Below are 12,817 nucleotides of genomic sequence, written 5' to 3'. Positions count from 1 at the left end.
TGAGTAGTTACGGATGTAAAGTCACAACATAATGATACATTAACAAGTCATGAGTTCATGTTTGTTCATGAGTAGTTACGGGTGAGTTAGTAATACTGTGCACAACTAATTCATTAGGTATTGTGTTAACATTAACTTTTATCCAAAGTGACTTAAAAGAAGTGACTTACAAGAACAACATCCACAAAGGTCTTTATTTAGCATCACAATAGCCAAACACCAGTATGATTTTCTAAGATTGAATTATTTGAAAAAATCCCTTAGGTTGAAATAAGCACAAAATTCAAAATACATCTTTAATTTTTTTAGAAACACCATAGAACTCTTTGGAACACTTTTAATCTACATAAAATGTTCATCAGGTTGTCCCCTAAACAGGAAATTGAGTGCGAATATCTTTTATCAAGCGTCCAAGGGGACCCTGCTTATGTTTCTGACCAAGCCAGTGAGTCCACTCTATAAGGGAGAGGTGTTCTTTAAGCATCTTTTCTGTCCTGTTGCCTCGTAATCTCCATATGTTTGCTTTATATGTCAACCATGCTCTTTCAATGTGTTGTGTATGGGCTCCACTATGAGGGTCTACAAACCATTGGGAGTGGTTTACTGTAAAATGTCTGTAACCCATATTGGCCAAAGCCCCTCTATAGGCTCTCCATTCATCAGAAATAATTGTACTGCCTGGAAGCACATGTTTTACAATTATGGGGACAAGGTGAAGTCTTGATCTTCTTTTTACTAGTTTCAAAACTGGGTGCCGGGATTTGTCCCTCACACCTAGAATACCAAACACCCATTTCTTTCGTCTCCATTTTGTTGCAGCTCTCCCTCGTCCATACTGTAAAAGTAAAATATGTATTTAAATACAGACAGAGGCAAAAATAAACACTTACATACATAGTTAACAAATTAATCTGTGGCTCCATTATGCTGTGGGAAGTCCATTCATCCCCTTAGTCTATTAAAGGTAGGGTAACAGATTTGATCCTGAAACATTTTTTGTTATGCTGGTTAAAAGTCTCCTTACATCCTGATAGCAATCACTGTGTTAAGTTGTTTAAATGTATTTGTAGAAATTTATGTTATCTGTGAAAGGCATAGGACCAAAAAATTTTCAACAAATCATAGATTTCAGTCCGAACGCACGTTTCCATTTTTGTCCCTCATACGTAAGCGTAATTTGAATGCCAACCGCGCAGCGAGTCCACGCAGACAACATACGTCATCGGCGCGTTCACGTGCGCTCACCCCCTGCCTGTAAACAGTGAGAACAGCAAACTTTTCTGCTAAATTGACAACCTACACAGGAGGCACAAAACTAAAGGCATCTTTTATAACAACAACAGCAAAAACTGCCTGGATCAGCAAGAGCAAAAACCCAAATGAACATCTGTAACTTTACTGCTTTACCACGAGATGAAACAGCTGCAGGAGCTGCAAAGGGTCTGAAAGAGTCGTTGCACAGTTTATTTTGGTAAGGTAGGTACGCGATATGTTTGTATTGAGATGGATTCAGATATTCTACTTTGATGAAACATTGTGTTCCTTATGAAATTTGTGTTCGTTTACGGATTAGCGTAAATCGATATAGTTACTACGTCTACACAACCGAACGTGTGCTTAAACTAATTCTGATGTAAACCAGTTGTTTGGTTATTTTGGAAGTGTTATTCAACTTTGTACTGCAAAGTTTTCTCACTGCTGAATGAGACATGAGATGTGACTGTCTGATCTGTGCGTGTTCATGTGTTTTGAAAGAGGCGTGACTTTGGATGGCGATTTGACTTGAGGGTGGGATCGGGATTTCATTGCTAGGCGGCTACCGTTAGCATTTTTCAAAATGTGTTACCCTACCTTTAAATTATCACATTTCTATCCTGATAAGTGGTCTCTTTCAGAATGACAATGTTTTATTTAAGAGTATGGATACTATAGAGTAGGGCTTCACGATAAATCACATGCATTACTCATGCACATCTCGTCAGTAAAGCCAGTTCCTTGATTAGTAGTAAAATGCAATCAGTTGCTTTCAGATGCCCCATACAAGCTGGGCCATATTGCATACATATTGCAGGCGATACGTCTGTGATAATTAATGTGAAAGTGCCTTGATTGTCAGTGAACTATGGCTTTTGCTGCGTCTGAAAACTCTAAAATGCTGCCCTCTGAGGCAGCATTCCAAGGCAGGAAGGCATCAAGTCATGTCCAAATCCAATGTTTTTTTTTTACTTCCTGTCTCCTGAGACACCTCCATTGTCCTTCCCACAATTCTATGCATGGGTGTACAATGAGAATGTGATTGGTCGAGCCTGGTCGAGTTCGGAAAAATAAAATGGCGGCCAAGAAAGTGACTGGAGCATCAATTTAGTGTAAATAAAGGTAGATTTTCACTTTTCACACCTTTTTAATTGCATTTCTAGCGAGAAATTAGTATTAAAGTTTTCAAATGTGTGATTAGTTATCACAAAGGCACTCTCTGTTTATATTTCAAACACGCTGCCTATTAAGTGTGTCAGAAAACATTTCTCTGAGCTACCTTCATGCCTCCAAAGTCATTGCCTCCTGAGGCAGCGAGGCAACAAGTCACTGCCTTAGTTTTCGGATGCAGCCATTGTGTAGTAAATGTCGCTCCACCTGAAAGCAGCTGATGGCAATTTACTACTAATAAAGGAACCGGCTTTACTGACGAGATGCACATGACAGTCAAATTTGATTTATTGTGCAGCCCTACTATAGAGCTGCTTGATTCTAGATTGAATTATAGACCGTTTCAGCAGTAACAACATAAACAAGCGTCTGTCACGTTCCGCACGTAACTTCCGGTAAACTCCGCTAAGAATAAATAACAACAAAGTTCTTTAAACGTAGTTTATTTATATAACAAGCAAAAAACAACACATCGATTACCTAGGAAACCAAAACATTTGTTATTCTCGACGAGGCATTTGTTCAAGAGATCAGTTTAGCAACTAGTCAGACCATTAAAAAAAAAACGAAACCGGAAGTAAGGTTCGGATCCAGACGTGCATCACGTGCGTCCGATGAAACCGTTTATAAAGCCGCGGAAAGAATTAAGATACCACTCCAGTTTTGCCTTTAATCATCATACCTAGATGTATTGTGACCATTTCAGTCCAGTGTCCGTTGAATTTCAACAAAAGCAAACCTCTGGAGTGACAAAGTCATTATTATTTTTTGTTGAGAAATTTAACTAGTTTGCACTCCAGTATTAAAGATCGGAAAGCACTGCATCTTATTTTCTGTTATTTTGACCATGTTTTCCCCATTTCAATTTCTGGTAAACAATGCAAATAAAAACATATTTTTTATTAAGAATTTGGCAGAAATATTGTCAGTAGTTTAAAACAAACATTACCGGTTTACCTAAACATATAAATCTAGAAAAACTGAAGTGAGCATTGAACTTTTAATTTTTTCTTCAGCTCTATAGACCCTTTGCAAACACGTGACCTAAACCACGTGACGACGCCATGCTGGACGGCAAAATCACTGATGCACTAGGTTGATTAGTAATAGACGAGCAGGATTTTTGATTAGTTTTAAACAGTTTAAATATATATTACACTAAAATACATGGCTTCTTATATTAAGAAAGTTGTTGTGCCGTTATCGGGCGAGGTAGGGCATTTGGTAGGTCCTCACAAAAAGCGCTATTTAGAGAAGTTAGAGATAGCGGGACTGGATACCGACCCTTACCTTCTTCCTCCTTCAATTTTCACGGACCTCATTAAACGGCGAGTCTGCCCGACTTCAGCCCGCATGATTTGTACCACTATGTGGTAAACGGGATATCCCCATACACTGGTGCTGATCTTAAGGCTTTTAAAAGTCTGCAGAGCTGGCAACTTCTGAGTTCACCTTGGAGTGAGATTTTTTTTGGGGGGTGGGGGTTTGTGGTAATAATTTTTTATATAAGTCCTAACCATTTGCCAATTGATAATAGTGTGGATTTTAGCTATTTCTGTGTTAAATAGTTGGGAAAGACTGCGTTAAAATGGTTCACAATACAAATCGAATCATATTTTAGAAATTAAATTGAAATAAAAGCTTTTACTGAGTTTAAATGCCTGGGATTAGAGTCTTTACTATTATTTTATACACTTCTATTATGCTTTCCTTCTGATAAAAGTGCCAAAAAAAGTTCAGTTAAAATCTAATAAATAGGCTACTGGTCTCTGTAAAATGTATAACTGCAGATAACAGCAGCTTTGATTCAGTTTATTCACTGAGAAAGAGAAGCGTAAAGTGATGATTTGTGATTGGTGATAGAGGGACTGTCACAATCAAATAAACCAAATTAGTAGTTTAATATTAAACTAAAGCAACAGATAATGTGTATGTCAAGACCATATAATTATATTTCGTATATATTATTGTTTATAGATCAAATATCAATTGACTTTTTTCTCTTTTATTAAAACCTGTCACCGCAAACATCACGCAGGCTTGTACTGCTTGCAAACATGCACACGCGAGTGATGGTTGATTAAACTGGCAGTTTTCTGAGGGTATCTGCGTGCGTGGAATCCGGGCAGGTCTATGCTTTTCATCCTTTTAACCTTGACGCTTTGTGTGTTCGACTGGTGCGGAGCTGACTGATCGGCGTATGACATCAGAGTAACGCGAGAGCAAAGTTAAAGGCGGACCCTTTTGTAACATTTCGACTTGCTCTCGCGGTACTCTGATGTCCTCGCTGCCGAACTTCCTGCGCAGCGCCACATAAAGTGAAATGCTCTTTGACTCTTTGCAGCAAAGTACCAGCAACATGAGAAGGTGGCACGCAAAAGTCAGTGAAGGTACGCTAAAATATAAAAGTGTCAGTACTGCGAGCACTGGTTTAGCTACTTACATCGTGAAAATGGATGTGTGGCGTGAGAATGGGGTCAATTGCGTGGGTCTCACGGTGAATGCGTAAGAGTTGGCAGCTATGAAATTTATGGTGTCACTGCAGCATTAAACAATAACATTCATGTAAAAATAACGTATTTATGCCACTTTTCTGTAATGGTAGGTGCATCATAGCAACACGAAATAACCATTTAACGACCCTAACGAACACAAACACGTACTTGTTCGGCTTGCCGTCCGTCTACAACATAGCACTTCCGCCGTCCATCATGGCGTCCATAATTCGCGCGAGTAGAGCGTGACGTCACGTGCAAGGGGTCTATATCATGGTTTCTTTGGTTTAAAAAGACATTATGGCTTCCCACGATTTCGAAGAAAAAAACATCAGACAAAATAACATGTAAACCACTAAAAGTTCTGGTTCATTATTTAATTTAAAGGTGCAGTGTGTAATTTTTAGAAGGATCTTTTGACAGAAATGCAAAATAATATACAAAACTATATTATCAGGGGTGTATAAAGATCTTTCATAATGAATCGTTCTTTGTTTACTACCTTAGAACGAGACCTTTTTATTTACAAACACCGAGGGTCCCCTTACATGGAAGTCGTCATTTTGTGCTACCATTTTTCTACAGAAGCCCTTAAAGGACAATTTTTTTTTTACTAAGTTGGCTCCAACGATGACATGTTTGTCCGGTGGCGGCTACCATAGCTTCTCTATGTGTTTCAAAAGCAATTGGTGAGCCGTGGACTAAGCCGTTGATTGTAATTCGCAACCTCACCACTAGATGCCACTAAAATTTACACACTGCACCTTTAATCACTCAAATTAATGAATTAATGACACACTCATAAAGACTTAACTTATTACATTACTGGATGACTCAGCATTTTTAAACAAATCTCTTCACTGAATGATTTAAAGACAAATTAGGTGGTGACTTCACCCATTTGCATAATGATGTTATGATATAATATGTATTTATTTAAAAAGGCTATTTATTTTTATTTCTTTTGTGGATATCAGTGGTCATATCTGAACATTTTATCCTAGTACTTCTATGATAACTTGAATAACAGAATTAACACTATCATTTGTTAAAAATACTATTTATGAAGGTTTTTATATACATGACATCAGCTCTCTCAGGGTCACTCGCAGTGCCAGCACAAATTTGAATGCTCCAGTGTTATAATGCTTGTCAAAGGCTTAACAGACATATAAATCATTATCATTAAGAATAAGAACGCATGTGTGTCTGAGTCTGAATATAGGCAGTGACTTTTATCTATCAATTGTGCAGCCTTAGTAAAATGCAAAACTGTTAAAGGTGCTTTATGAAATGGCTAGTTCCAGTCCTTGATTCTGATTGGTCAATAGCTGTGCTTTATTTATGAAAAAACAGCTATGATCACTCTTTAAAAATGTGCACACTGGAATACAAGTACCCAATTCCATAATTGGAGTCGATTTTCGATTCTTAAACCTAATTAAACAACTATACAAAATATATTTTACTAATACAATCATGTTTTTTGTATTTTCACATTAAGTATAACTACTACATACTAATATTAATACTAAATTTACCTTTCGCTTATGGCGAAAGTTGCTTTCATCAAGCACAGCGAATTCTTGTCCATCTCCAATCAACTGTCCACTTCTTCTTCTGAATCGCTTCATGGCAGAATGGCAAATCTTTCTCAGTATACTAGCCATCTTAGAGAGAGTTTTTGAACTCTTTGCAATCCCATCCTGCATCATGTCAATTTGTCTGATCCTCAATCCCTGAGTGAACCTGTTAAGTATGCAAAAATCACTTACCAAAATCAAAACATTAATAAAAATCTTGTGACACTAGACCGAAGACTAGCAACCCCAAGACTGTGCACTTACATTACTATGAATTGATCAGCAAAATACTGTCGGGGCAGTACTATTAGATTTAAGTGCTGCCTTTGACATAATTGACCATAGTCTGTTATTTGGAAAGCTCAAATGTTATGGTTTTGCCCCATCCGCATTAGCATGTGTGGAGAGCTACTTGACAGATAGGACTCAGAAGGTGTATTTTAATGGAAGCTTTTCTGAGGTGAGGTCTGTAGCATGTGGGATTCCACAAGGGTCTTCATTAGGACCATTGCTTTTTTCTATCTTCACAAATGATCTCCCAATTGTCTGTGGAGGGGCTTCTGTGTCTATGTATGCGGATGATGTAACACTTTATATGCCTGCTTCAGCTTTAGAAAACGTTTCTGCAGCTCTCAATAAGGAGTTACAGATGGTATCTAATTGGGTAATTGATAATAAACTTGTCCTAAATATAGGCAAGACTAAAAGTATATTATTTGGATCCAAATGTTCACTAAAAACAAGGCCCAGGTTGGATTTCGTACTAAATGATGTTGCTGTTGAGCAGGGGCATGAAATAAAGCTTCTTGGGGTAACATTAGATAGTACTTTGTCGTGGTCAAGACATATAGAGGAAGTGGTGAAAAAAATGGGGAGAAATATATCTCTAGTCAAAAGGTGTTATTCGTTTTTAAATTCATATTTGATTAAATCTGTCTTGCAGACACTAGTATTATCGCATTTAGATTACTGCTCTGTGGTTTGCAGGGCTCGAGAGTGCGACCAATTTGGTCGCACATGCGAGACAGAGAGAGAGAGAGAGAGAGAGAGGTGAGTAGCCTTGGTCCGTCAGATAAACAGAGTGGATGTAGCCGCGGATGATAAGAGAAGAGGAAAAGAACGATTGACAACTTTTTCGTTACGAATAAAGTTAATGCCTGATGATCCGTCCGAAGATCATATAACCAATGCTCTGACATCAACCCCCCGTCAAATAAGCCCTAGTCCGAACCCAGAATTAGGCCTCTTACAATCGAGTCAAAGCCAGAGCATATTTCTTTTGAAGAAAATTATTTGAACGTAACCCCGAACAGCAATGTCGCGTGCACCCAATTTATATAAAAAAGCCAGGAGTCCGAATTGCTGTTTTTTCATAATCTTACTTCCAAATCTAATCCTATAAACTTTTCTGTGTTTGCTGTATCGCTATTACCGCCCTGCCAGACTGTCTTAAATAGAGAAATAAGTTAATTCCTTGATTTGCGCTGTTGATTCATTTATAAATAATTCCCCCCAAGGCTTTAGTTTATGCGCAAAAAGCATTAAAATGATTAGAACATGATGATTACGTCTTTCTTTGGTGTAAAAATAATAAAATAAATAAGCCTACATGAAAAAAGTAGCCTATAGCCTATATGAGTTTGACGCGCTCCAAATCCGATGCAGCACAAAAAACTTTTTTTATGCAAACTCTACACGCGTTTCATGCCATCACCGGCGCGGTTTTACGCAGGGCAGCGAGAAAGAGACATTAAACTTTAAACATTTAACATTCTAATAAAACGTAGCGCTTTTCTAAGCGGATTTAAAAGAGGAACTATATTTTATGGCGTAATAGCACTTTTGGGAGTACTTCGACTCGGCGCAGCAACACCCTCCCTCTCCCATTATGAGAGGGAGAAGGGGAGCGGACTTTTCAGGCGAGTCAAAGTAGTCCCAAAAGTGCTATTACGCCATAAAATATAGTTCCTCTTTTAAATCCGCTTAGAAAAGCGCTACGTTTTATTTTGTACCACCAAACTTGCTCCTATAACTGCTCGTCTTAAATAGGAAAAACGTTGATGTGTTTGGTCACTTCTAACTTTATCTCTGATTGGTACCATTGAATGAATGGGGCTAAGCTAAATGCTATCGAAGCGTCGCAGCGTGCTCCAGCGCTTACATGCACGCACACAGATGATAGAGGGATGTATCAACAATTCTTAGATAAGGTAATAACATATTTTAATATTGAAAATGAGTAGACTACTCCTTTAACTGTCATATTAGCAGAAACTTTAAAAAGAGGGCGCTTGCTCTGACCTTGTTTGAGGATGAGAGGTGCACAAACACAGGAGAGAGTGAGCGAGTGGAGTCCGGTTCTTCAAAGCAACTGTAAACTTCCCTTACCACAACATAAGGCCCGCCTCTCCCCTCATTCGATTGGACAATGGAAAGACGCGAATGATGTCGGGCGTTTCGCGCTCTCAGCGTTTCTTCAAAAGGCGCGTGCTGCGGCCGGCGGCAAAAACCGCAAGGCGCTCAGCATGCATAAACATAGCTTAAACAGCGCGCAAACGCTCCCTGTCCATTGAATATCATTCAAAAAAGGCGCATGCAACTGCCATAAAAGCTTTTGGTGTGATTGGCCCCTCTCATAATGCCTATTTCGCCCTCTGTTTTCCGATGCTCATGGAGCATCATATACAGTTAACTTTATGTGCAATCTACCGGCATTGCCTTCGCGATCGACGTATTGGACACCCCTGTGTTATACTATTACTACTCTCGCTAGTATGGTTTAATCTTAGCCACTGTACTTTGCTACTTAGGTTTACAATTTTTCTGTGTTTTCTCCTGCATCTATTAATGTAAAGCTGCTTTGAAACAATTAAACAATTGTGAAAAGTGCTATATACTGTAAATAAATTTGAATTGAATTAGTTGGTAAAGTGATTTCATCACTGCTGTTAGAGGCTCTGGTACCACAGAAATGTGTTCTATACTTTATGTTTAATAAAAAAAATTAGCAAGAATTTTTATTTACAACATAATTAGTTGTCCTCTTAAACACAGTATGTTTGGTTGCATAAAAATGCACATGTTTCTTTCCACAAGTCCACAACACAGTATTACTGTTGCTTATGACAGTGGTTCCTAAGATTTATAATTCCGCAATGATATTATGCAGCACCTGAAAATAGTCCCCTTGGTAACTAAAATAGCAGTGGACTGCTATAGCAGGGGACTACTTTCGGGCACCGCATGATATGATTGCTCCTCCTTCAGCCATGGTACGGCAGCAAAGTCCTTGATCATTATAAAAAGGTTGTAATACAAAAAACTAACAATTTTAATACAAATGAAAACAACACAAACACCAACATCAATCTTAAAACTGGTGGTCTTCTTCCTCTGCTTAGTTTTTCACATTACAAATTCTACCATCTAAATGGGGAATCATCAAATGGCTTTTAAAGCACTAGGCGCACAAACCATTTTTCCCGTTGTTAAATTAGCAAAAGTGGATTCTGACACACCCTGTCTGTGCCCCGTGCGGTTTAGACAATGCGCTCAGATCATTAAAATAGGGACGCAAAGCAAAAAGGACTATTGACTTTGGTAAAGTCCGTTTTAGAAATCTATATTTTTTCCATTATTTGTTTTTCCATGGTGCTGTTTGTTTATTTTAATACCCCGTGTATTTAGTTTGTTAAATGTTTGTTTAATTTTTCTCTGAACTTATTTTTGTTGTCATTGATAGTAATTTTCTATTTGTCTTTTGCATTTGTAATTAATAAAGCATACATGAATACAAAAAAAACAGCACAAAGCCGTCTGATCGAAGTAGCTTACATAGATTTACATTGGTTGCAATTAGGGATGCACGATATATCGGCAGACAAATCGTTATCGGCCGATAACTGCTTATTTTTAATATTATCGGTTATCGGTCTGATAGCAAAACTAGGCCGATAAATAAAAGCCAATAAATTATGGATTATTTTGGTTTGTTGAACCACTTCACTTGCTCATTGCTGGCCATGTGGAGTTTTGATTGGTGCTTTCTGTGACATAGCACGAAGATGACACGTGTTGCGAGCTTAAGAAAAGTATGCTAGTCTAGCGCAAAGACAAGATGTCTGCGGTCTGCGAGTTTTTCATTGTGAAAATAATATGAATATTTACCGGCCTATAGATATCGGTTATCGCCCCAAATTTAATGAGTTATCGTTATCGTATCGCCCAAAATTTCCATATCGGTGCATCCCTAGTTGCAATAAGAATTTATAACAATTGACTAAACGCTAAATTCTTAAAAGTATACAAGTTCACTGCATAAACTCATAAACGTTGTTGTTGTTAACTTTTGACACGTTGTAAATGTACCCGTCTTGCCTTGAAAGAAACTTTGAATAGACTCACCTGTAAATGAATGTAAGCCATGACGACAAGCTGAGTTTTGATCTGTTGAACAAAGATCCTACTCTCACTGTTCGACTGGTTTTCTTGCCCCGATGACTTTTATATCTGCATGTCCTGGATTTGCAAAAATCGAAAAAATATTGTAATATTAATTAGAACTAAAACATCCATCACGACCATAACAAAACATAAAACAATAATATTATATAGTAGGGATGTGCATTATATAGTAACTGATGCTGATATGTGAAATGCATCTCGATGCAACACAAATGCTGTTTTTTCTGTGTTTTTGAAGCTTTAATTGTGCAATATAATGTGTTCATCTTTCGTGTGTAAAAATGCTGTATTTTTTTTACACAATTTACATCTATACTGCTGTTTTCACTGTCCTAAGAATGGGCTGATGTCTTCCTTGTTCTATGAAGTCCCTCCTTCAGAAATATGTAATGAGTTCTGAATGTGGATAGCTTTTTAAGTGGGTTGTGTTTCGACAGCAGCTTAGCTAGAGCTGTTTGAGTTTAGCTGGCGACTGCTGTATTCCTCTCGGCGGAATTTAATCAAAAACTATAATATTGACCTCATTCAAAAATTGCAAAAATAGATTGGTCATTCACTGGCTGGTGAATTCTGTTAAAGAAAATATATTACTTGGCATTGAACTATGAGCTTTATAATTCTGCAGGTATTATTTATGCTCTAACAGCAACATTACATACCAACTAAAGTTTGAAAAATGTGATCACAAAAAGCTTGACCTTTAAAAGGTACATGAAGCAGCTATCAATGTGATACAATATGATTTACCCTTATTACGATGTGATATGATTCATTGCTATTACTTTGCCATGCAATCCGATTTTAATTTGATATAACACAATGCAATCTTTTAATATCCATATTATTATCCATATATTGGATTTAACAGGATGTAACGTGGATATAACATCTATTAAATTAACTAATGGGAATTGTATTAGTGTTATTAATTATTTAAACTATAATGGGGTACGTGATGGATTTTATTGGTGGGGTGATATCTGGCAGATGGGAGCCATTCAAACACCAATAAATCCTTTTGGAATAAAGCATGACACTTTCACAAACACGTAGAAGACGTATTAGAAGCACTCATTCTCTGTAACACGAAATGTGTTTACAAATATAAAGGCTATTGGTAACTGCATTGGAACGAGCATGGAACTTAACTGGAGCTGAACAGTTAACGTTATCTATAAATCTATGCAGCCTCAAAAATTGATCAGACACATGACACAGCAAGACAAAGCAAACATTTGATTCGCACGTGCCTTGAACTTGCCTTCCAATGCAGCACTTCCGTAACTGCCTCCGTCGTGTTAAGTTTATAGAAATCAACATGCATATAAAATAGTAGAAGTTTAGCGCATCAAACGTTATAACACATTAACATATCAATTTTACTGATGAAAATATGTTAGAAACGATACATCGCGATGCAAATGCCAACTTGCATCGCATCCGTTAAATTTGAGCACCGATGTGAATCGATGAATCATCTCATTATATATAAAAAATATAGGTTTTAAAAAGAAGGGTAAAATACGGGACTTTCCCGGCCAAAACGGGATACTTGACGGGTATGGTGAGTCACACCTCTCCACACCACGTTGAGGCTGACTGACAGCAAAGGCGACGCATGCGCTTTTAACTTGTAAACTCAAGGGTGTATGGGTAATTTAGTCTCTGCTCTCGGTGGGACGAATTAGGAAGTGTACATTGTGAAGATCGCTCTGAAAAGCGGCAGCGCAGCCAAAGGATTAAAACCTCTGATTTAAACAGAGGTGCAAATGAGCGTTCCGGTACGCTAAAAGCACGTTCTGGGCTCAGGGAGAGGTGGTGGTACGCTCAAGAGCTATTTTTAGAAGTGGC

The 12,817-nt window shown here is 37.8% G+C and overlaps 1 long non-coding RNA gene across 1 annotated transcript; it reads right to left on the bottom strand.

Annotated features, from left to right (window-relative positions):
* Positions 1-201: 201 nt before the first annotated feature.
* On the bottom strand, positions 202-11,025 carry LOC141363817 (uncharacterized). The gene is made up of 3 exons (XR_012369391.1): positions 10,907-11,025; positions 6,461-6,668; positions 202-835 (listed from the first exon to the last, which is right to left on the bottom strand). It is a non-coding gene; the product is annotated as an uncharacterized lncRNA (long non-coding RNA).
* Positions 11,026-12,817: the final 1,792 nt, after the last annotated feature.

This window comes from Misgurnus anguillicaudatus, chromosome 5 (assembly GCF_027580225.2).
Source record: "Misgurnus anguillicaudatus chromosome 5, ASM2758022v2, whole genome shotgun sequence".
Lineage (NCBI taxonomy): Eukaryota > Metazoa > Chordata > Actinopteri > Cypriniformes > Cobitidae > Misgurnus > Misgurnus anguillicaudatus.
This window is presented reverse-complemented; position numbering and strand designations above follow the sequence as displayed.